General features: G+C 39.9%; 1 protein-coding gene across 12 annotated transcripts in view; it reads left to right on the top strand.

Annotated features, from left to right (window-relative positions):
- Window positions 1–25,404, top strand: part of LOC124153473 (uncharacterized protein CG43867) — a 681,094-nt gene that overhangs the window by 382,301 nt on the left and 273,389 nt on the right. The gene's annotated exons all lie outside the window — the stretch shown is intronic.

The following is a 25,404-nucleotide window of genomic DNA, read 5'->3' as shown; positions in this document are numbered from 1 at the left end:
TTCAATTTAATGTTCAAAGCAAGGAAATTACTGTTTCTCAATATGTAAACGACTCCCTCTGGTACTTGATATTCTTTAATTGCTAACATGCATAAAAGTATGGATAATGGTTAAGTTCTGGCTTTGTTTGAAGTATATTTCCAGAATGGAGTAGTTGCCTGTCATATTCCCAGGTGGAGAGAGATAAGTTACCATTTTGGGCTCAGGGTTATTAATCATTCCATAGATAAGGTTAAAAAGAATGATTTAGTGGCTCCTATGGCCATTTCAGGGCTGTAATTTTTTAAGAATGTATTGCCTATTACGATAGATTTTTAAAATAGTCCTTCTTTTTTATAATTTTGGTGGATTTCAGTCGGCGAAGGAAAGTTATAATGCTTGGAAGTAATTGATCTTGCCAAGACATTACCTCTAGGGGTCCAAAGACTTTTCCTTTTTGCAAGCTTTGCATTTCTTTTTTGTTCAAAACTTCCTTTAATTCAGCAATGCATTATTATTTGGAAACGTTATTTTTATATTTGCTCTTAACAATTATACTTTTATACACTGGCACTTTCTCCTAAGAATATATAGTTTAATTTGTACAGAGCTCAACTAGTAAGAACAGACTATAAATTGTAATCCCTTTCCTATTGATCTTCTGCACTTGTGTGCTAGGAGTAAAGTGAGATTTAAAAAAATCATATGGAAGTGAATCATTTACTAAGCGCTTCTATTAGTTTTGGTACACTAAATAGAAAGCGGGTGCTATTGTTTTGAAGGGATTCAATCTGAGTAAGCTGTTTCGCTCTCAAAGGAGCCGTACTAATTGTTCCTAGAGGAGACAGAGCTTTTGTTGCGGGCGTCGGCTGAACATCTGTTCTGACGGAAGCGTGTGAAACTTTCTTTGACGCGCTCATGCATACTCACTCGGTTTAAATGGGATTGTAGGCAGTTTTCGCACCCGCCCGCCCGTCAGGTAGGCTTACGTTTCACGGGGATCTTGCGTTTGCCTCTCCATTATGACAATACAGTTAGGTTTTCAGGATAGAAGTTTCGCTCCAGTTTAATGTGGAAATACATGAAGATATGAGTTATTAAATCATCAACACGGCTTGCTGATATTCTCACCAAATACACTAGCAAAAGACAAAAGCGGCTACTCTTTAATTTAACTAAATAATCCGGGCTAAATCAAATATTTTTTCATGACGAACTTCATCCTTGGTGTATATACTACTACATTGTTTTTCCAGTGCTGCTGTGATTGCTCATAGGCGATTTCTCTCAAGATGATTGATTCCTTGCTATTCAAATTATGATTTTTCGGATTGCTCTTTTTTATAGAAAAAAGTCGAAACATTTTCCTTGATGATGATTTAAATACCGAAACCTGGTAAGGTGATTTTTTTGCCATTAAAGTGTGGACATTTCAATATGAAGTACGACATTATTAAAGTGGCAGCTATAATAGGGACGGTGTTTGAAGTTCTTCGGATCTTGAACTTATCTAGTCTCCTAATATCTGGGAGTAGGTATTTCATTGTTCTATGGTAATTTCCTTAGTCCTAAACTCCCAGGCGTACGTTTTTGTTGGGTGTAGTTAAAGCTCACCTCGCACCAAGTCCCGAGGCGAGTGAAATTCACACATGCAGAGGCGGTGTTTGGGGTGGGGTTGAAGTCTGTTTCATTGTGCCGCCAGCAGTTTCTTGTGAAGTTTTGGTTCCCGTAGAATCACAGCGTCTGTATTTCGCCTGGAATATCTCGAGGCCTCGCCCCGATTCGGACCCGGGATCCCTTGTCAGGCACAGAACACTCTGTACAACTTCGAGCGCCATGCCTTCGTGTTATCCGACTCCCAACTTTTATATTACATTCGTGCTCTAGAGGCGGCTCCCAGTGAGACTGAAAATCTCTCCCCACGGACGCAATCTAGCTTGCACTAGCTAATACCATAGTGGTCTGTGATAAAGAGAAGTATTTTATCTTCCAGAGGAAATATGCCGGTCGTTCCACGGGGAAGATTCGAGGAAAATAACTGACGTCCCTCGACGTTTATTGGTGGGCCAATCCGGAGTAATCGCAGCTCCATTAGTTATCGGGTAGTGCGCGTCGCCCTGGCGTTTAAAACTCAATCGGTAAATCGTTATCGGGTCGCTGTGGTCGCTAGGGAACTGGATACCAATCTTGAGGGCCCAGGTTCGAGCTATTAGGGAGGGATATGTTGCTGGAATCCACATAGATACTTGGGTTTTGTTACCAGTATCCTTCCCTAACCATTTACGGTTACGTTGGGCATAAGACAGCTGAAAATAAATGTCGGGACTTTAGGTTTTTTGATGGAATTGTAATCAAATCACTGTGTAATGCGGTTGGTATATTCACCGTTTTTTATTAATCCGTTAATACTTTTCATATCCGATGTAAATTCGCGTCCTATTCAGCGTGACGCTTAAAGAATATCAGCCTTTACAGTTCCTTTGGGTATGACTCTGCAAAAAAACCGTATCGAAAGTTATGGATTTTCGGGGAATTTTAATAAAAGCACCGTTTAATGCGGTGGTCCTTACATCCGCCGTTAGTCTCGTCCGCAATGAGCAGTTTCCTATGCGCCCTGCGCTGCCTCTGTCAGGGATTTCTCTCTCTCTCCCCCCCCCCCCTCATCGCCGTCGAACCCTCGCGTTCCGCACCCTTCCCTTGTCGCCCACCGCGCTCTCATCATGTCGCCATCGCCGCACCCTCCGTGCCATTCTCCTCCCCCTTGCACCCTGTCCGCCCCCGCTCCTGGCCATTTACATTCGCGACGCACCCCTTTTACAGCCCTTCCCACCCTATCTGCGTGTGCTACGCGACTCGCCCCCTCCGCGCGAGCGCGGGCACATACATACAGACACACACACACACGCTCACTATGGCCGCACATCTCTTCCTCCTTCTCCCCACCGTTCGAGCGTTATTGCCTGCGAGAGCGGAAAGCGTGACCTTGCTTTAATCATATGGATTTACTCACCCTATCCCACTCTCTATCTTTCGCTCTTCTCCCTCCGGCTCTTCCTCTCCTGTGGTGCTTTTGGGGAGCTCCCCTCATATCTACCCGATGCCGCCTCCTCTTCCTCCCCAACCCCCCTAAGAGGCCTCACTACCTATGGGGAAAGCTTATTGCTTGAAAAATAATAGCACCGATTGGTCTTTGAATGGATATTTGCAGTCATAACGGGAACTGGATCATTTCATTGTTGATGTGGAGGATAAACAGCTCCGAAAACAGTTTTTTTTAATTTTCAATTCGCTTTCATTCAGTTTCTCATCCCATAGTGAAAGGTACTTCGTATAAGCCGCAAAACTTGTTGCTTTGTTTGAGCGAAAGTTATTCACACTTACGCTGTGAACACGCGCAATAGAAATAACTCGGAACATGCTCGCGCATGCTCTATTTTTTTTACTCATATCGATAGATATGCTTTATTTCAAGTTTTGTTTTATAAAGGTAAAGGCCAATATTTGCAACTGTTAAATTGTATCTGTCTCATTGTGGCCTTAACTGCGTTGAAAAAAATTAATTACGAAAAAACATTTGTTGGGAGTCACTTTTTCCCCGGCATCAAAGCCTATATGAGCAATGTATAGTAACGGCCGTAAATATTCATCCTTTAGTGAGGTTATTGGTACTGAAAACTAAAAGTGCCTCAGAACCACCGTTACGCTTGGAAAAGGGTTATAGCGATGGTTTGTGGCGCGTGGGTAGTGCGGCCCTTTTAAACCACTCCACCTGCCCGGCCTCTTCGCTCCCAAAACTTGCTCCAAATCCGTTCTCGATCATGATTGGAGCCTGGATTACTTCGGTTGGAGTTTGAAAGCGACGTAAACCTCTCCCTTTCGTGCAAGGCGGAGAGAAATTAGAAATTTAGGTGTAATGGGTGAGTTTCCAGGGTTATCGTCTTTCTTCCCTCCGGCGGAAACGCTCTCAGGTCGTTCAGATCAAGAGGCGGAACGTCTTTTTGATCTTCATTAGTCCCGCATGTGAGTTTGTGGAGTCGGCTTCGCGCCGAATGCGATGCTAAGCGAGAGAACTTCCTTAGCTGCGTGCGCTGAAATCTCCCAATCGCAAGTCCCGCTGTTCGACCATGTGGAACGGTAGTCGTGAAAATTTATCTATTGCTCCGTGGCTTCCTATCGCTCATCCAACATTTATGTAGTCTAGGTCAATTCTTTGCGTATTTTGTTTTTTTTATTACTTGTTTATTTGAAGAAATTTTACTTGAGTACTTTGGTATGGCTTAAAGAGTTCAGGAATGAAGAAAAGCGTCTTGTTAGTTCGAGACTATTTAGAATATGTATCATCTCCTCCGAACCGATCGCAGTTTGTATTTGTGACTTAGTGTTTCCTATCATCCTGCTTCGCTTAGTCACTCCATTTAAGCCGTGGTCATGGCAACGTCCTTCTTCCCAGGGGTCTCTATCCACACCATTTTCATCATCTGATCTTCGTCTCTTCTTTGCTTGCGTCCCAGCCACCTTAATCTCATGCTCTTCAACTGTGTTTTAATTTCAGGATGTTTTTATATTTTCTTGGCTCACGCTTACTCCTTATCTGCCTTTTTCAGTGTTCTTTTATCGGCCAAAGCAGTTAGCGTAAAATTTTATTTTCAAAAGTAGTAAGCTTCTTCTAACTTTGTTATGTAAGCGTCCAGAATTCCGCTGCATACAGTAGGACTGGTTGTATGATTACTTTGCACGTCTGAAATGTATTCATTCTGGTCATTAGATTATTTCCAAATTTTTCGGATGAATTCCGATAGCATCGTAGAGCTGATGCCAGTCTGTTGGATTTTTTCCTCTTGTTTGTGTGCGTTGGTTATTGTGAATTATTTAAAAGCGTTTTTATTTCAAATATAAACTCTAGGACTTCTAAGTGTGGTTAGTTATTAGGCCTTCTGCTTGCTTTTATGTTCTTTGTTTTTTCACCTTTTTTGTGGTCTTAATTCCCAAGTTTCAAAGATTACATTTTCTAATGGCTCCGTTGTATCCTCTCTTTTTCAGCTATAAGTACCACATGATATGCAAATGCTAGAACCTTAACTATAACTTTCGCTCTCCCTTGTTTAACTACTCTCTGTTCTTAAAGCTTTTTCTGTGACCAGAATAGCAGTGGGGAAAGTGTATCTCCTCTTCTTAATCATGTATTAATTTAAAAGATTTGGGAGCATTCACTTTTCACTTTGAGTATTGCTGTCGACTTTAAAGTTCTTATTCTTGTAAGATTAATTAAATTTTCTGAAATCTAATACTTTCTCATTAATCCCCATATTTTTTGGTCTTGTAATACTTTCATATGCTTTTGAAAAGCTAATAAACAACACAATAAAATCTTCATAATGCTCCCTGCTCATAGATGCTATTTATCTTAATGCAAATATCTGGTCTGTTGTTGATCTTTCTGCCATAAATCCGAAATTTTTCCAGTCTTGTTAATATTAGTATGGTATAGTCTCCATTCTCTATATTCTTATAATAACGGTTAACTAATATTTTCCTAAGATTTGGACCAGTTATCTTTATCAGTTCTATTGATATCATGTCTCCTCCTGGGGATTGTAGATTTAAAAAAATAGTTTTTATCGCGTGAAATATCTCCTCCTGGGTTGCTTCGTCTATTAGGATAGCTTTCTTATCCATTTGTATTACTTTTTCTTCACCTACCCTCGTCACTTCTTCACAATGTAATAGACATTAAAATTTCTATTAGCATGAATTTAGAGAAGTTTTTTTTTCATTACCTAGCTTGCTGTTCATATCTTTAATCTCAAAAATTCTTGATTGATACCCAATGTGCACCCTACCTTGGTGGGAAACATGAAAGACTATAAATTGATTTTTCAGAAACTCTCCTCATATTTTATTCATCGGTGTAGTCAAAAGGTTTTCCAAATTAATATATATCGTTCGTAAACTTCGAGATGCCAAAGGCTGACTTAATATTCCTATTTTCTTGTTATCATCTTAACTAGGGCTTTTGATTTTTTAAAGAAATTCATCATTCATTCTTTCGTAGTAAGCCCATTTCTTGTGCACATTTTTGAAAAACGAGATTGATAAATAATTGATGAGAACCATAGCTTTATAATTTTCTTCAATGTGTATAATCGCTCATCTCTTACGAATAACTCAATCTTGCAGCCACTCTGTAATGCATTTGATAGACTTTTCTCGAAGCATTTGATATTTATAGCAGTTGAATTTCATTCAGCTATTTTTTGTCATGAGGTGAATTTTACGAGTATTATGGATCAGTCCTCTGGTATAGGTCTTATTTCTTCTTTCCATGCCAACCCTGCTGTAATATATTTTCATCACCTAGAATATTTTATTATATAAATGGGCGTATATTTCTTTTCATGGACTTTTATTTATATTCCTGGCGGATTGCTATTGTGAATATTTGTACAGGTACGCTGTGAGAGGATATATTTCGTCTTTTTGCTCGGTTTACGCGTAAATTCTGGGCTCCAAAAACGAATGCCTTAGTGACTCATCGCAACTATGAATATTTGTCGAAAGTCCTTTGGGAAATGCGCTGCAAATTATTCAAAACAGCAAAAATAGGGAAAAAAATCTTCCTCTTCTTGGCTCCTAGTCTTCGATCGTTTTTTTCCCCTGCCTTTGATCTCAGTCCCACAGAATTCTATTCCATCTTGTCCTGCCTTCTTGATCTCCCTCGGCCCCCAGAGTTTTCCCAAGCTAAAAGGGTCCTGAATTAATGAAAACCCCCTCAAGGTGCACGTAATATTTTTATGACATTTGGAATCGTCGACTGGAAGACTCATCAAGTGCCAAAGCAGAAAAAAGGTGGAATCTGAAAACCTTTGCCAGAGATCCGTGTTTCATCCCCGTAATTTTGGCTGCCGTTTTGGTGACTATTGCAATTATCATTTTCATATTAATATTACGTCATATCGTTTTGAATATCGTCGCAATATTAAAGCCATCTCGAGACTCCGTCTGGGATTTTAATCTCTGTTACTCTCTGCTTTTTTTCATTTTGGCACACGTCTCCAGGGAGTTTAAATCCTCTTCGTTATCCTGTTTGCGTTGCCTCTGCATTGAAGGCTTTGTAACGGTTTTTTTTCTTTGATGGAGAAGATTCCGAATTTTTTAATGCCTTAGATTGAGACTCATTCTCAAAGTAGTGATGTGTTCATTTGCCTATATCAACTCGCTTCCGTCAAACTTTGTTACTTCTATGACCTTAAAGGTTCGTTAGTGAGATTTATCTTGTATAATTAGGTAGCTTTATCATCTTGGCTATCAGGCGAGCTACTCTAACTCCTTTTTAGGGTTTAATGGAGTTTGTGTGCTCGAAACTGAGCTGTACTCCAAAATTACGTGTGCTGAACGCTTACAATTAATGAATGAATATATATTCATTTTGATGTCTGCTACTACTTTCATGGAAGGATAATATTTGTCTGCTTAGCACTCTTGGTGTGTATGTTTTTGTTATACCAACCAATTATAAATTTTTCGCTTACATTATGTATCTTTATCCACGCATTGAGTGCTTTTGGAACTTTAAAAGTTTCCTTCTAAAAATATCATTTTAGTAGTAACTAATTCGGGGAAAGTTGCGTCACAGCCGAGTCATTTTGCTAGATGTTACTCATTGAACTATGCAGCAAATGCTCAATATCAAATTGGAGGAGACTGAATGTACGAAAGGGCTCTATTTTCAAGTATCTTCCTCGACATTGCAAAAACTTTACTCATGTATTTCGCATGCATCAAATAATATGACAAATTTTGCAATTGCATTCTTCTATGAAACGACTCCCTGAAATTTAAATTTGAGCCTGAATTGTAAACGTTTTCCCGTCAGTATTTTAAATTAATTTATGTTGCTTTATATTCCCTAAACTTACGAAGTTACTAGTAACGACCTAATTAATAACTGATGATTACGAAGTCTTTGAGGTAAAACAGAATTTCAGACTGCACACTTGAAGGATAGGTGCCCTTTGCTGTTTTAGTTGCGATTTTTATTTAGTTTAATGATCTCTATCATCTTGGATTGCAGTAATGATGTTGTATAAGTTAAAGACTTTTATATCTTTTCAAAAATCCTCTTAAGATCAGTTTATTTTTATTCTCCTCTCTGGAATATAGGAGAACAATGATATCCTAGTTGAACGATTCATGAGATCATTTTTCGGGCTGTTTTAGCGTTATAGAATCTGATTCCCTATCTATAATTAATGCTTTTGGAAACCTCCCCTACTATATGATTTACTTCATGAGCAGTTTTTCCGCTTACGCTCTCATCGAAGTACGGGTAATGTATAAATTTCTATTTTTTTGGGCTGGGAAGCCGTGCTAGTTTTTCCTTGAATGAAACCTCTAATTTTGTAACACTTTAATTTTTTTTCATTGTATGGCTCCTAGAGGGCGATGCAGTGATACAGTGGCGTAGGGCCTAATATTTTGGAAATACATTGAGATGAAATGAATGAAGCATAGTAGGTATAGTCCGAAAATGTTTAGCTTACTCTTAAATTATATGGGGGTATTCATTTGCTATGATAGAGCGAAGCAATGAACTTTTTCATTTTTTCTGGATTCCCGTTTCGATAGCGACCGCCGTCGCAGGTGGACGAATGTCCATCGGAACGCGTTTCACTTGTCTCCCGTTCCCAATCCACTTCTTACATGGCTGAGTGAGGTGATGCGACGTTACTTCGGTTCGTTAAAACTTCAGGCAGTAACCCTTAAAAGCAAGTCTGCCTCTTCTTCCGTCTCCGCCGAAATCCCCCCCTCCTCTTTTTCCCCCCTCGCAGTCTCGCAGACTTCCTTTCTGGAAGGAGGCAATGCAAGTAAAGAGAGAGGGAGGAGGACAGGTGGAGAGAGGAGGACTTCCCCTATCGTCCTTTTCGGCTCAAATCCGTCGCAAAGCAAAGGAGAAATGCTGGAGGAGGAGGAGGGGACGAGACGCCTCCTAGATTCCCTCCGTGCCGACTTCCCTCCTTTCCCAGAAACACTGAATGTTTCACCAGCCGAGTGTGCCTCTGGGAGTGTTTTTCGAAGGGTATGGACGCTAAGTTGAAGTTCCCCGGGGGCGCACTCCCTTGCCTTGAGGAGGAGGGGGGGGGTCTCAGTGGGGAGCGGAGACGTGTTGGTTGGAAAGGCGAGGGCGGGTAGTTTTGAAGAGTGGGAGCAAGTAGTTTACCCCGGGTGGATGCATGGGGTCAAGGGAAAGAGTATTCAGGGGTATAAGGAACCGGACTTCCAGCCAAACGATCCAGGTTCGATAAATAATAGCGGAAAATATGTATTGTTGAAATCTAGTGTGTACATTCGTGGTGCTTGTAGTAGCTGAATAAAATGATAAACTCACGTAGACAACCTTATGAATTGTTTGGATGATGGAGGGCAGACCTCACCTCAGAGGAATGAATGAATGCACGCATCAAGAGACGTGGAGCCGGTTCCTTTCCCCAGAATCTTTCGCCTTTTGAGCATTTTTGTTGCTGGTGATCAAATAGTTGCTGTGCCAAATGGCTCATCGCGCTACCCCAGTTCTATTTTGATCGCCATTGGCAAAATATCGTAATTATAACTATTGGACATAATAATTATTATAATTCAAAATTACATTCATGAATAATTCTTGTTCGATTTTTAGTAAATATAAATTAAGTATATTAGTTTTATATTTTAGTAAAAAAATAAGTATTATTTATTCTTACTGCACGACTCTCCTAGGTAGATTGATAGGTGGGGAAGACTTTTTTTTATCGAGTACCATGTTGTTAGAACTAAAAAAGTTGACACAATCCGGGGAACTGAAGAGGGCGGGAAGTTGTGAGTGGAGAATATTTTTTTTCCCGATGATATGAGTGGGATTGTTGAGTTTAGGAGACAGGACAACAGAGGAACACTTGGCACCATGCTCTCAGTCAAAGACTAAAGTTTGAGCTATTGGCAGTGAATATTTTTATGTAAAATTGGCCTTAATAAGATTTGGGTTGGGATTATAATAATTTAAAATGTTGAAATTAAATCACTTAATTTTTGATGAAGGTTTGAACTCGTGATTATGATGATTTCGCTTGGAAACTTGGGCCATGTTAACTAATAAAAATTTGGTTTATTAAATGTCTCTTCCTTAATACTTGTAATAACTCAAAGGCAGGTGCAATCATGTTAATATTTTGTGTAGTATTATATTCTTTGCTTAGCTGCAAAACCCTTTGCCGCTGTCCTCGTACATTACGTGTCAATGTACATTTTTCGAATTACAAATCCATCACTTCATCTGAAATAGACCTCCCTATTTGACTCCATTTTGCTAGAGCTAATAGCCACTAGAGCACTAGTGCCAATCAACGGAAAAGAATCGATTTTTCTATTTAATTTAATAAATTATGGGTGTGTGAATGTGTCAGAGCTATCAAGGCAAAGCTCGCCCAGGGAAACTGTGTATGTGATTTTTGATCCTCCCGGCTACAGACATGTATCGCATCGGTGCTTCCCCACCCTAGCGCCTGCTTTGACTTTAGTAGACGTTAAAAAAATAATATTTTTAGTAGGTGCTAACCACACAGGTGACTCGTAAATGACTCGTATTACTTAATGATAAATGCCATTTTCCACTTGTGATTAATTGCATAAATTTATATTATTTATGCTATTTCCACTTGATTATTAGCTACAATTCTTTTCTTAAATTGAACTTTCTTCCTCTTTCAGGTAAATTTTCTACCCTTACTGGCTGTTGGTCTCCGAGAATCATGAAAATGATTGAGAATCGAGAGCGGCTGTTCCGCGGAACCTTGCTAAGTATGTTGAAGTGGTCATTTTATGTATCTCTTCGCTTAATTTTTTTTTGCTGTAACTTTGTACTCGGAAACGTTGAATTTCAATAGAAAGTGGTACTTTCTATCGCTCACTCATGAGAAATACACGAATCCTTATTTTTCTTATACTGCGGATAGAGTACTGTACTTGAAATACTTTTGAAGTTTTAACTAGCATTGGCATTCGTTCATAATCAACGGTTGTTGATAGTGACCGCTTAAACCGTGATGATCAGTTGAAAATAATCCATGGAAAAGAAGTAATGTGATGTTAGGACACATTTTCGTTGGGTCGCTAAGTTTCGTAATCTTGGAGTCTAGGGTGAGTTTATCGGTAAACGAATTCTCTTGGGTTAGGAATTAGGAAGATTCATCGATTTTTCATATCCCCTACAACTGTGATTAGTAATATGACATTAGTGATGCGTTCACGGCGTCATCTTAGATTTATGTTTATTGCCGTTGAAATATTTTGAAAGAAATATTGCCGTATATGTCAAGATGATTTGAATGTCGGCTAATATTTTGGTTGAAGAAGAGGTGGTAGTAAGATCAACGAAAAAAATATTCATTCTCGTCATCCTCTGGAAATATCGTCGTACTTTCAGCTGAAGATTTAAATTATTGTTTCCACATTCCGGAGCAAAAAACGTGTGTGTGTAGCCGTACAACATTTTTTATGTCATTGTAAACGTTCTAACTGAACTAACTCAAAACTGCCAGTGTTTCAATGAGAACCTTGCCGAAGAGTGATATTTATATCCTTAGCAATTATCATTGATGCATAGAGAAAATGTTCGGCATCCTCCATTACTGTTGACTGCTTTCGGAAACGAGATAAAATGGCAGAATTCCTGATGTTGGAATTTTAGGCCTGGTGTACTGGTGTGGGTGCCCTTTGTGAGGTAACGGGCGAAGTCGGAGATCATTGGGCGCGTGGAGGCGGGAAAAGGTACAAGTGGGATGCTTGGGAGGTGGGGGCGGGTGAAGGGGGCGGGTGAAGGGGGCGGTGGCCGGGGGCGGTGAAAGGTCGACCCCTGCCTAGAAGCTGGCGTGCTAGTGCTCCTCTGAGTGGAGAATGGGTGGGCGGTGGTGGCAAAGGTAGGAAGGAAGGCAGTATTGGGTCCGGGGGAAATTGAGTGAATTAGGAGTTTTTGGATAAATTCTGTTAGCTGCCTCTTTCGTGTAAATGAGTGAAGATAGCCTCACACTCCTCTTGGCTGATTACGTGAACTATCTCCTGGGCGTTTTTTTTATTACCTCAACTCCACCTTCCTCCTGTGTGGCGATGAAAGGTATGGTCCGTTTACGGCCCTAAAGGTATTAGTTGTCAACCATTCTGGCAACGTTAATGACAAGCATGAAGTGGAGTTCAAAAAGGAAATACGTACATAATCAATGTCTCATCTGCTGTGTCATGGATTTTTACATTAATTCTACTTATTACCCATTAATATACGAAGGAGTATTTCCGTTCAATTTTTTATTCAGACCGTGTTCACTCTAGTATAACAGGGTTATTTCTCGAATAAAAAAATTGGTCGTTTACGGCTCATTATCCTATATCGATAACGTTGTCCATAGCTTGAGATAATGTTTTTGTGATGCATCTGTCATCGAATCTCTAGTAGGTATTTACATTACATCTCATGTACTTCCGTTCCTAAAAGATACTAGTGGAATTCGAAGAAAATGCACCCCCTACGTGTTCGTCGAGTTAAATTACGTTAGGCTTAATTTAGTACCATGGAAGCTTAAAGCTTTTAAGAACGAGAAAGCTGGCAGAAAGGCTATGATTTCTTTTGTGGAAAACTCATTTCCATATTTGTTAATATATGATTTAAACCTTTATTTGTTTTTGTGGGCATTATTATTGCGACTTATGTTTGTAGTTATCTTTCATTTGAAATTTGAATCAGTAAGTCGGCAGACTTCAAATTGTTATAATCAAATTTATTTTACAAACTATGCCCTGAAACACAGCCATTGGTCCGTAAGCGAAAAGTCTCGGATCAATATCTAAAATGGAAGAATATGGAAAACTGTTGAAGGGAGACTATTTTCAGTATTCAGTGAGGAGAATCAAATATTAATACCAGTATATATGATATATAATAATATTCCTTTCTCAAATGAGCTCACAGTGCTTTGAGCCATGACAGTACGCTTTATCTTTTTAACTTAAGTATTTTTATGTAGATTTCATTGAATTATCCGATCGTTTGAACTGATTTCTAATGGGCGACAATTTTATCCTTCGTATTTGTAATACATCTTCAAACTTAACGGAAGAAAAGTAGTCGTCAGCATATCGCAATATTTTTACTGATCATTTATTTCAAATGATCTTTTGAAACTTACACGAGGTACAGAAATTATTTTTCTACAGTTTCGTGTGTCATCGTCGAGCAGAACTAAAGGAAACTTGGCGTGTATTTAAAAAATTACCGAGGAAATGTTCCATCGCATGGATTCTCGCTGACGAAATTGAAGTACCGCAGAACTCTCCGTTTATTTTTGTATGCGACGCATTTTCGATATATGTCCCAGGATTGCTATGTTATTCCTTCAAACCGTTTTTCCGTTCTTTGAAAGACACTGGTGTGTTATTTCAAAGAAAATAGAACGAGCTTTCGTGATCCCTTTTGCCTTCGCTGCTGTATTCAATTTCGCTGGGAAAACAAAACCTCATCATTCGGGACAGACTTTTGTTTTGAGAGTCCTCCTTTGCTCTTTTCAAATATTTTATGCATTGAAATTTCTGGGCGTGAAAAGACCCTTAGATCAACTTTTTACAAGTGTTGCTTCGGCATCTGTTCAAGACGTTTGATTTTGCATGCACGATTGCTATCGTGTTTCCTTGAGTAGAACTAGGCAGCTTTTCATTGAAAGTAAAGTGGTGAAGAGCTTGTCTTTTGTTTATCTTCCTGTGTCCTGACCTCGTTTTTTGGATTCCAGAAAGTGGAGTTTCTGAAGAATAACTGAATGTTAAGCTTTCTTTCGCGCTCAACTCGAGATGTTATCTCACGTTTCCGTTTTTCATTGCATGTAATTTTAATAGAATATGAGATCAGAATTTGAATGAAAAACTTTTTGCTGTCATTTAATAGTTACCTGGAGGTGTCAACCATTTAAAAAATTTTCTATATTTTATTGAAAAAATAAGATAATTTTGATACTGTAAGATAATCTGGATGCACGTGAATAGTAAATATAATAGTTGGTGAAAAATTGGTGTTATAATTAGGTGTTTAAGTTTTCAAATTATACATTTTCAGGACCTCTTAGCTTTAAATCGCAAATTACTAACTCTTTGCTCACAGGCCTCTCAATGGTGTAAATTTTATTAAAATGACATGTCGGACGTTTAGGAATTTTATTCTTCCTCGTGAGGTTTAATTTACGTTTTAACTAAGTGCAAGTTAGAAGCTGAAGAAATCTGTGGTTGAAAAAAATAACACCAATTACTAAGAAAATATCTAAATGGCTTGGATAGAAATCAGTGTTTCGGGGAGAATATATTTGTACCTTTTCCCTCATCTCCTGTATGCCTTCGTGCCAAAACCCGTTTGATATTTATATTTTAAAATAGCAGTAGCTTATACTATTCTTACCTGACTTCGTGGAACTGCATTCTAAGGAATTGTTAAAACCTGTTAAATAATGCCCAAAGTGACTCAAATTCAAACCTGTTTAACGAATATTTATCCTTGTATGACTCCCAGGTCTTATCCAAACCCCTCTCTTCTACGAATACGTCATGTTATTCACCTAAAAGAACATGCTTTCCGTGACACTTCACCCACATCACTTCTTAATTCCCCCACTCTACTGCCTAAAGTGTATTCAAGAGCTTGATGGCTGATATTTGCACCTTGGTAATACTTACCAAGTATATGAAACCTAGATCGGATATCAAATGACGTGTGGAATATTCAATCTTTTTATCCATTCACTAGTAGCGGTGTGGATGATGTCTATTACTTGATAATTTTACATTCGTGCGTTCAAACTTTCAAATTCGTTCCTATGGATTTCATTTTCATCGGCAGTGATTTTTGATTGCCTCATGCACGCTTCATGATCATTTGTCGTACCTTTTACCTCAAGTTAGAGGTTGTGTGAATTCACGTCCCTACCCCGTAAAGGTATGCGACCCGTGATGGCAAAAGTCGAGCGGCTTGCGTGCGTGCAAGGGAATTTCTGTAGCAGTGCTTTCATCGCCAGAGTCTGACTATAGCCCATTGAAATCGGCCTTCTGTGTAGCAACTTTATTGTTTGAACCGTGGAATAATTGGCCTTAAATAATTTTTCTAAATATGTGGAGTTTGCGTCCTTCATATGTATGTTAAATGTGAATTTATGTTACCAGCTTCTTGATGTCCTTGACGTCTTAGTTTTTTCTTTTTCTTTTACCAATGCATCGTAGTTTAGATTTATTGATATATTTTTAAATTTTAGGCTATTATACACGGTGACGGTGAAGTTATCGACATCGTCGTAGCGTATTGCACTGATGTATAAAGCGTAGAAGAATCTTATTCAACAAGTATTTCTTGTTTAAAGTAAATTAACAACGCTCAAATTTATCGGTGATTTTGGATACAATTATCCAAAATACTAGTGTACTGAAATCGCAGAGTTTTGTGATTATATTTTTTTCCTAGTTGTTACAACTGTATAGGGGTAGCTCCTGTTTTATAACTGAATTTGAAACGAAAATGAATGATTTGTTTGTTCGTATTTGCATTTAAAAATATGCCTACTTTTGCTTCCGTTCGATTCAAAAATTGATGAAATAAAAAGTAAAAATTGATCCAGTTTGAAATATTTCTGATTCGCCCGACGCGTTATCCTTGCCGGATGCAGTGCACTTCTTTTTCGATGTAGTTTTTAGCTTATGCCAACCTTCAATTTGTTATCGAACCAACGGAACACGAGGTCGAGAATGAGAGTCCAACTCTCATGATGATTTACGCATTCGATCACCTTTTCCGTATTTTCCACCGCCTCGTCTATTTAACTCTCCGCGGGGCCGCCGTCGTGCACGGGAATAGTAATAAAAAAAAAAGAAAAATCCAGAAGCGAACGAAGAAGCCTTAGGAAATGTGGGTAACGGCGTGGATGGATATCCGCGGATTGGTTCAAGGGTTTCGCCGGGGGAGAGGAGGGCGGAGAGAGGAGCGGAGGGTGAGTGGGTTGGCTTGCTTGCTCCGTCTCCGTGAAGGGAAAATAGTTTGCTTGATGGCGTTTTCATGGCCCCGAACCCCGAACCTTGTGGAGTGTCCTCGAAAGCGGTCTCTCCCTCTCCTGGCACAGTGATGAAGGAGGTCGGCCCCGTTATGAAGAGCGCTGGAAGAAGTCAGTAGAGTAGCTCACTGTCGGAAGGCAGGCGGATTAGTGCTGTAGCAAGGGATATATAGAGAGAGAGGCATCCGACGAGGGGATCCCAGGCTGGAAGCCAGGCGATGAGGAAGTCATATTTTTGGAGTACCCGCCTGAGATTCATGTCTAATCAATTTTCGCGTTTATGCTGCCCCTGTGTTGACATGGAATTAGTTGTGATAAAATAGCTAACGTAGTGGTTGGAGTTTGGGTGGGAAATCCCTTTTTTAGACAACATGTGTTTAAATACGAGTTAATTTTTGCACCCTTGATAAATATTTTCCTAATATTCGAGTAAAAATATGTTTATGTGACATAATTATTATAGCAACTATTGTATCAGCGCTTTTAATAATTGCATATATACTGCCCTCAAATAAGGTGCAGTAATGGGGATGAATAACTTTTTCCCGTATTAGAGGCTCACTCTCGCTGGATATTGCGAGCACTCCTGCAGCGCTAACGATAAATTTACTTGCTGTAGAAAACTAAGGGATATTGCGAGCACTCCTGCAGCGCTAACGATAAATTTACTTGCTGTAGAAAACTAAGGGTTCCATAGATATTGTGTGTAATATCGAAGATCGAGTACAACGTAACTTGTTTGGTGAAGTCGTATGAAAAACGGGAGTGCTTGGTAGAAATTAATGACATTTATTAACAAAATTCAATGCCCTCGGCTAAAATGATATTTTGTCTCAACTTGCTCTAAATAAGGGAGTGAGATAAATTATCTAAAGAACTTTTTTTAAAATGAAAATCAATATCAAATGAAATTTTCTCAATATATTGGACAATGCGAGACAGGTGTCTTCTTCCACCAGTCAGACCAAGTATAAAGTTTCCTTACGCGAGTAAATTAACTATGTATTAGTTTACAGGGGAGTGTGGAAGGTATTAAGATTTCCCAAATTCCAGTACAAATCTCATTAATGTTGTAAGAGCTGTCTAAAGGCATCATCTTATTTTATTCGAGAGAAACATACTATTTGAAGTTTCACGCGTTCATTGATCTACTTCCAACCATTTTGCCATCACCACTCGAAGTAGTGGATTGGCTGATAATTTTGTGGAAATGTAATAAATGGTGACTAATAATGCTCAAAAAGCATAAAATATTCTGATTGTAATTTGTCGTCTTTCGACCGATATTTGCGTTTCTTTATGCGTTTTCTAATATTATCCTGCATTGAAACGTTTGAAGAAAAATCTATTTGTATTTTTCTGTATAGCAGCTGAAGATTTTTTTGATCTGTTAACCAAAGGAAAGAAGTATAAAATTGTTGCTGGGAGGCAATATGTATAATGAAGATTATAGGGAAATGATGAAAAAAATCAGCTCAAAGATGAAAGAGGGTGCCGGTTTTGTACATAATGTGAGTGTCTATTGAATATAAATATTTATGCCTTTGAAATAAAAGTTTCCGCGGAAAATCTTATTTCCAGCCTGTGATATCATGGGTTGTGTCTATTCAAGGATTTGGAATGGAATAATGAGGTCCGGAGCTAAAAATGCCAATCTTTTCCTTAGTTTCCTGCCCTATATTTAATAAGGTTGATCCCTTAGAGTTCACGGAGGGATCATATTTTGTTGCTCTACCGTCGCGTAAGATGGTGAAGCTGCGGCCCGGCTGACGACAAAAACGTCTTGCGTACTTTTCGCTTGAGAAATCTATTAGGCTAAGCCGTTCGCGTCTCATCTCAGGGCTTCTTTAATTAAGGAACGAAGTTTAGTGCCTGGGCCGCCTTTTGTTAAGGGTCGGGTGAAGCCGGCTTTAGGGATCTCTTCTACTTTCTATGCTGCCTTTTTACTCCCTAGCTTATCATATCTTTCCTCGCGTCCTTCCGCGCCGATAGACCAACTTGGATAGAGTTCAGTAGCGACGTTAGTCCACGGTTCAGGATGATGCCATTGCCACCCATCGCCGCTGGCGAGGGAGCCGCACTATCTTTCTCTCTACGCTGCGGGAAGAAACATTTACGTTCGGGAAAGGTTCAAGTTTAGAAAATCCCTCTCTTCTTTCCTTTTTTCGGATGGGAATTGAATCCGGAATGGCTTCGCGGATTGCCATCTCTCAAACAGCCCAGCCATCTCATCCTTCTCCACTCCTATCATTCAAGATTGGATGGGAAGAGATGGCAGTGGGGGGCGTGAAGGTGCAAGTGTGGAAGGAGGGGGAGTGCCGTTTGAGAAATGCTGCATAAGACGGAAGGTGGCATTATGTGGAAATGCGTTATAATAAAGTCAACGGAAAAATCCAGTGCTATGGTAGTAATTGTTTTTTGTTTTTTTTTCTCTGATTTATGAACCACCATGGTTTAGATTTTGATTATAAAAGCGGTTTAATATTTTATAGGATTTTTTTAACCGTAGCGATTTCCATATCATTTATCCCCAACCATCATCGTTAAGGATAAATTATTTTCCATGAGCCGGGCTAAAGCTTAACCACATCTCCAATTGTAAAGCTCCGGCATGTCTTTCCGGAAAAATCAAATAGGAAGGGATCGAAATGATGAAATATTCTTGTAGCAAATGCAGTCAAAGATTTGTATTTGCGGTTCCGCTCCTCATTTCTCCTTCATAACATATCCATTGCTTCTCAAATCCTTATAATCTCATATCCCATTATTTCATGAACTGTGAATTCGGATTTCCTCTAAGTTGTCCTTGATAATGGCGCATTCAAGGTACGAAATCGGTGAGGTAAATAAAATTGTGGGAAATATTACTTACTTTTAATAACTCTCATCGTGATGAAATTCTGCTGAGTTAACCTGTTTACAAAGTTTACTTTCCAGATTGTATTGAATCGACGTGGTTTTATTCATGAGAATCATTTTCAATACGCAATAAGGAGCTATGATCTTCAGAATTTCTCCCTTCCGTGTTTTAGCAATGCTCTTTTTCAGCTTTAAGTCCTGAACTTAGGACGAGGTTTTTCAGGTAATGCTTGAGTTAAGGTTGAATAGCAAAAATTTAGTGTACGTAATCATAAGTATCAGAAGGAATTTGTTTTCCATTGTGAGGTGATTGGAGTTGTGGGATGGTTGTTAGAATGTAGGAGGAGCCATATCAAGTTGAGGAGTAATGCGCTCTAATGTTAAATGAATTGAAATGAAATGAAATTGAATGAATATATTGTACGTATTGAATGTGTTTTACGATTTATAGAAGTCAAGCAGTTAATGTGTAACTATTATATGACTTTAACGAAGAGCCGTCCTATGTTTCCTCAACTTTTGTGGTCTGGATAGAATATTTTGATTTTTATGTACTTTATTATTTGTACCACATATTATCTCTTCTTTCTTCGTCCTTCCTATCTACTCTCTACCATTTGTATTTTTATCATTGTATTCGCTACCTTTCCGCATTCCATATTTGTAAATTAAATATCAAAACTTCGAATTAACTTAAAAACATTTTCTCTTAATCATTCCGAGTTACTTGTATTATTACTACCTTCCAATCTCAATGGACCTACACCATGTAAAAAGTCAGACTGAAACTGGGTTGGGTCGGATGAAAGTTAATGTTGATGGATTTCGCTTATTCGGACTTGTTAATGTCATTTATGTCAGAAGAGAATGCATAAATGAAAAAAACGGATGAGTGCGAGTGCGGAGAAACATATTGGATGTCGCTGGAGTGTGTGGTTGTGAGATGCACGAGCATATTTATCAGTTTTAGTGGTTTCTTCGTCCTCCCTTTGCGTGCAGACCTCTACCCATTGCCGTAGTCTTTTCATATTTTCTACTTGTGGTACTCTGTTTCGAATGTATTTCTTGTTATGGCTTCGTAATGCACGAAAAAAACTTTTTAAACCGGTCCGATATTTCACCGAATTGTTGTCGCTATCAGAGATATTCATCAGTGACGTCATGGTAAAATTAGCAGTGCCGGAACGCACTCTCCTTAACTTTTTTTAGAAGTGAAATATTACTCTATGTTTTTTCATTACAAGTTATTATTTACCTTTTATTACCACATTTTGTGTTTTGGTAACGAATGTATATATTTATTAGGAATATTGAGGTAACAGAATTGATAAAAGGAGTTATTTCACTATTATGCCTTTTGTTACCCAGTCCCGGAACGCCGTTGGGGCACCATGACACCACTGATATGCATTCCTTCTTAGTGTTGCAGTCCCAATTGGTGCACTGTAGCCCTCCATTTCTCCCTATTTCCATCCGTTTGTTTATTTCCTCATCCATCTTCTACCGTGTAGCCTAGAAAATTAAATGTGCCTCGTTGTTGTAGGAATTCAATCTAAATTCTGGCCAGATAGGGTCAAAGTTATTATTCGTGGATTTGCTTGAACCGCTCGTCATCATTTGCAAAAGTGGACCAGCGACTATAATCCCCGAGTGGGTGGACAAGTGGAAGTGAGCGTGGAAAGAGAAAGACGGACGAGGACGGAGTCGACGAAATGTTTGGGATGCGAAGAATGCTGGAGACAGATGGAAGGGCATGGGTGAGCGAGGGTAGACGAAGGGGTGGGAAGAAGATGATTGTGCCAATGAGAAGGGGAGTGGATGGACTGCGCCCTCCTGTGAGGGTAAGGTTTTAAGCGGAGGTCGAAGGGTGATATAGGGGGAGGTTAGGTTCTGAGGGAAAGTGGTGGGTGGATTGGATGTGCTGGAGCATCGGCGCGAAATGACGTGTGGAAGAGAGAGAGAGCGAGTGAATAAGAAGGAATATATCAGGAGGGAGCGGGTGGTTTATCTTTCGAAGATAAATGGTATAATATGGATATTTTATGGGGCGAAATGGGATATTGATGCGTGTCACTTGCGCAACTGCGCGTCAGGGCCCGAGGCAATCCGTCTCTATGGCGCGGAGGGGACGTGCTAGGAAATGCATTCATCAGGAGAGAACTAATGGGTGCAGATGGAGAGAGGTAATTAGTACTTTCTGTTCGCATCCATCGCGTATCCTGGTGATTTTAATCAGCATATTAATTTGCCTTTCTGCTCTTGTGGAAAATATTTCCAAGCACTCATCATACGCTTTCAGAAGGTCGAATAGATCGTATGGATAATTCGATCTTCTGAGAGCATATTTTAAACGCTCGGAAACATTTTTCTACCAGCGGAGCAAGGCATATTTTTACATACTTGAAAATCGCCAGGGTGCGCGTAAGATGAGAACAGAAAGTACTAATTAACTCAATCCATCCACACCTATTAGTTCTCTTCTTCTGAGAACTGGTCACTTATACCGCTCTTTTAGAATAACGGCAGCGAAGTATCGTTATCCTAGATGGCTCAAAAAAGAATAGAATTAAGTCAGCCTTATTATTGAACCTAAAAAATTCCATATTATGCTTCGTGGCCCATGCAGCAATTCATCTCACAGGCCCAAGAAGGGACTTTTCAAGGCTTCGGGAAGGGGACCGATGGGATGCGGACGGATCGTGATAATTAGCTCTCCTCTGAGTCGTAGGTTCCCCGCCGGAGGGTCTCTTCTGTGGATGGGGTCCATTTTCCAAATTTTCGCGTTGCTGCTGGCGTTAATATTTTTTTTGAAAATTCTCAGTTCGGTGTTCAGGGGGTCACTGTCGCCATCCTGCCCGCCTTCTCTTTGAACGTCGACTGCTTGCTTGCCGGGGGTTCCCTTGTTCAGTCAAAGCACTATCTCACTCCCCAACTCTCCCACCCCCTCCTAAAGTTTTCCTGCGTTTCGCGTTTCAAAGGGATCGCTGGAGCAAGGGGCTTTGAAACAAGAAGCGTGCTGATGAAGGCTGCTCAAATCATGTATAGGGAGGTCGAGAGGCATTTAAAAAATGAAAAATGAGTGCGAAAATAACTCGCCTGAATATTATTTCGTGTTTGTATGCGAAGCTCTCGAATGCATATTCATGTGATATCGGGGCTACTGATTCTGAATAATGGACTCGGTATCTTAACTCATACTTTAATTTCCTGCAATAATAATAAATTAGTATTTATTAACCTACCAAATTTAGGACTAAGAAGTCTTTTCGTACTATTAAATTGAGATACACACACAACCAAGACCTGGATGGAGGAAAACCGGCGAACCTTGGGGTGGCAGGCGAGTACTTTAGCCCGCTTCCATCGAGGCCAGCTACTTTGCATTAGTGTTAGAACTCGCTTTTGCTCGTGGGGGGTGGGGGGTCTCCGCCCCACCAAACCCCCCGAAAAGGGCTGCGGCCTCTTACGGGCCCTATGGAAGGTATTATACTTTTTTCAGCCATTTGCCACTTAAGGATCGTGTACTTTTCAATTGGCTAGATTATATATGATCAGTATTTCCATTTTCAAGTAAAACGAGCGCATCTTACGTAGGCTATAATATGAAAATAAATTTTTATGGAATAGCAACTTTTTTCTGAGGGAATAAAAAAATAAAATTAATTCCTACGAGTCTGAAAGAGTCTCTAAATTATTTGCTTGAAATACAAAAAAAAAATTATCTTATGTTCCATTGTAACACTCAATTTATACTTATTAACATAACTTAACGAATTTACGAAACACAATTAACTACAGTTAACTACATTTTAATTGATAAAGCATTACATAAAGCGAGTAAACACTGCAAAACGTGTAGTTAGAAATACCAATACCTCTAGTGGATTCTGTACAGGACTCGGGCCTATCCCTTCGTCTCTCGCGGACTTACCTGCGCGGAGAGCGACTTCATTTCGCCTTCGAAAGCAAGTTTCAGGGTATCTAGAAGACTGGAGCTGCGCATGTGACCATGGGCTGCACGAAGGCTTTGTACTGTGGGAGTTAGCATCCCCGCGTTCTCAGCCATGAATCTCTCTCCTGTCCCGTGACCTCGAATCATACGCGGATTCACTTAAAAAAAAAGAGAGTGTGCGAGCTCTCGATTGAAGTGCACGGGGTAAAAGTAGAATGGTTTCGGAGTATTAAGTGATGAACGTGTGTTATGAAAGTGTGGGGGGGGGGGGGGGTGAGTAAGAGCGTGTTAGGGAGGTTGAGTGAGTGGTTTTGAGAGCGTTGCGGGGTAAATGGATGGTTAGGCGTCCGACAGTGAGATATGAAACCCCCCCATTTCCCTCCCCCCCTGTGTTTTTCTCGTGCGGCTCTCAGGCGAGGAGCTGTACCCGTCGTTCCTGTCTCCCCGAACCCTATCCACCTCCCGTTGCTTAAATCACCCTGCACTATTACTCTCCTCCCTATCCCCTGCCATATCCAGTGTACGTGTATCACAGTCTCTTCCCCCCTCCCTCCCCCCTTTGTCCTCCCCTGCGTGCTGCATGGAATGGGGAGCTCGTGGTGTCGCCCTCTCCTGGGGTACGAGAAAATGATTTATTAATTTCCCCTAAAATTCCAGCCTCATCGGCTCTACGTATTCAGTAGCTCTCCTTCTCTCCGTGTACGGAGTAAATCTCTTTTTTTATTTCCCGGCGGAGTCAAGGCACGTCGTCTTCGAAGATACTCCCCTCTCATCAGTTGCCATTCAATTTCGGGGAATGTAGCGCTATACCGGCGGAGAGTAGGTATGATTGAAGTATTCTCGGGGGCACAGATGCGTCGGTATTTTTGGAGCAGGCGTTCGTTGTAGTTTCCTATGTCATTGTTGATAATTAATATCTAAAATGTTTGATTTCTGATGGATAAGAATGTCATCGAGCAATAAATACGTTCGCATTCATTCACCCATGTTACACATGGGAGAAACTTGCATGCCAAGAGAAGGGGAGATATACAATGGCGTATGGATGGAAAAGTGACCGATAACACCCCTTGGTGTTTTTTTTATTTAGCTGGGAATCGAACCCTCCTGTTTTCCTACCGAAGGTCAGTTTTAGTCTAAATGCATTTTTGAATCTCTTTGTTCCTTGTGCTGCGCTGATAAATTTAAGGTAGATATTTTTGCAAATTGTAATTTAAATTTCATTATTATTAGTTACATTATTTATTTTTAAATTTTTAGATAGGTCTTTAACTTTTCTGTTTAAGAATAACTTTTAATTTATCTAGGGATATGACGTTTTGAAAATGAGCATATTATTCCTAGTCCTTAATGTTCCTTATGTCGATGAATCTGACTGTGAAATAAGTTATTGATTTTAATCAAGGAACTGATTCCAAAACTGAACCGGCTGTAGTGAAAGGGAAAGTTTCATGTCCCAATGCAGGAAGCCTCTCTTCTTTGATAACGGAGAGGGAGCCGGTATTTAACACGTTGGCTTATGGCAAAATAACATGTGATTCTGAGAAGGCTTCATGCAGTGAAGGGGAAGTTCAATACCGGCTACCGGTAAGTCCTTGACAACTGCTCTCGATGCTTACGCCAGACGAATTACGATTTCCGTTACCGCTTCTGCATTCTTGCATGCCTTTTTTGTGAAATGCGATGGTTTTGGTGTTTTTTCAATTCAAGACCCCAATAATGGCCAATAATAATTGCACGTCTCTGCGTATTTTGTATTTATATTTTGAATATCCTGCAACCTTTAACACTAATGCAGAATAGCCGGTATTTTGTTTTTCTTGGAGTAAATTCTTAGGCGCTTGTATTGGTGTGGTGGCTAAAGTGTTCGTTTCCCACCATGTAGGCCTGGGTTCAAATCCCGGTGGTGGCGGAGATTTTTCAGAGACAGCCCGATCTACGCATGAATGCTTTGTGTAGGGCATCTACACTATGTGCAACGTTACTTCCGTCGAATGGGACGTTAAGCCGTGGTCCCCATGGCGCCTTTTTTTAAGGGCAAGCTAATACCTACGCCGGGTTTATCTCCACCCTTCTTACCTTACCCTTCCCTGTGAGGCAAAAGACCGTAGCTGGCGGTCGCCTCCTCCAAATATCATATCAGAAAGCCTTCCGGTAAATCATGGTCCAAAATCATCGTATATCTTAATATCATAGCGAATGAAAAATTAGCAATAATTTTACCTCTTGATGATTTAATTCGACAGTTTTCGAGGTGAAGGACGGTGCCAATTCCTTTGTAATTTTAAAGTTATTTTCCGTTTTTTTTTTTAATTTTTTAAACCTTTTTTCCCGTCTTTCCGCTCCGATATTGGAAACCATCTCTTGTCGATTATAAGCGTTCACCGTTTCAAAAACCTTTACATTTTGTCGATAACAACCCTTCAAGTTGCTTTCGGAACTCGCGTTACTTTCAGTTTCACAAAGGCAGGTGCTTTCGGGCAAAAATCACCGAATCGCAATTTAACCAAGCCCTTG

Source organism: Ischnura elegans, chromosome 2 (assembly GCF_921293095.1).
Source record: "Ischnura elegans chromosome 2, ioIscEleg1.1, whole genome shotgun sequence".
In the NCBI taxonomy this organism is placed as follows: domain Eukaryota; kingdom Metazoa; phylum Arthropoda; class Insecta; order Odonata; family Coenagrionidae; genus Ischnura; species Ischnura elegans.
Note: the sequence above shows the minus strand (reverse complement) of the source record. Positions and strands in the feature narration are given on the sequence as shown.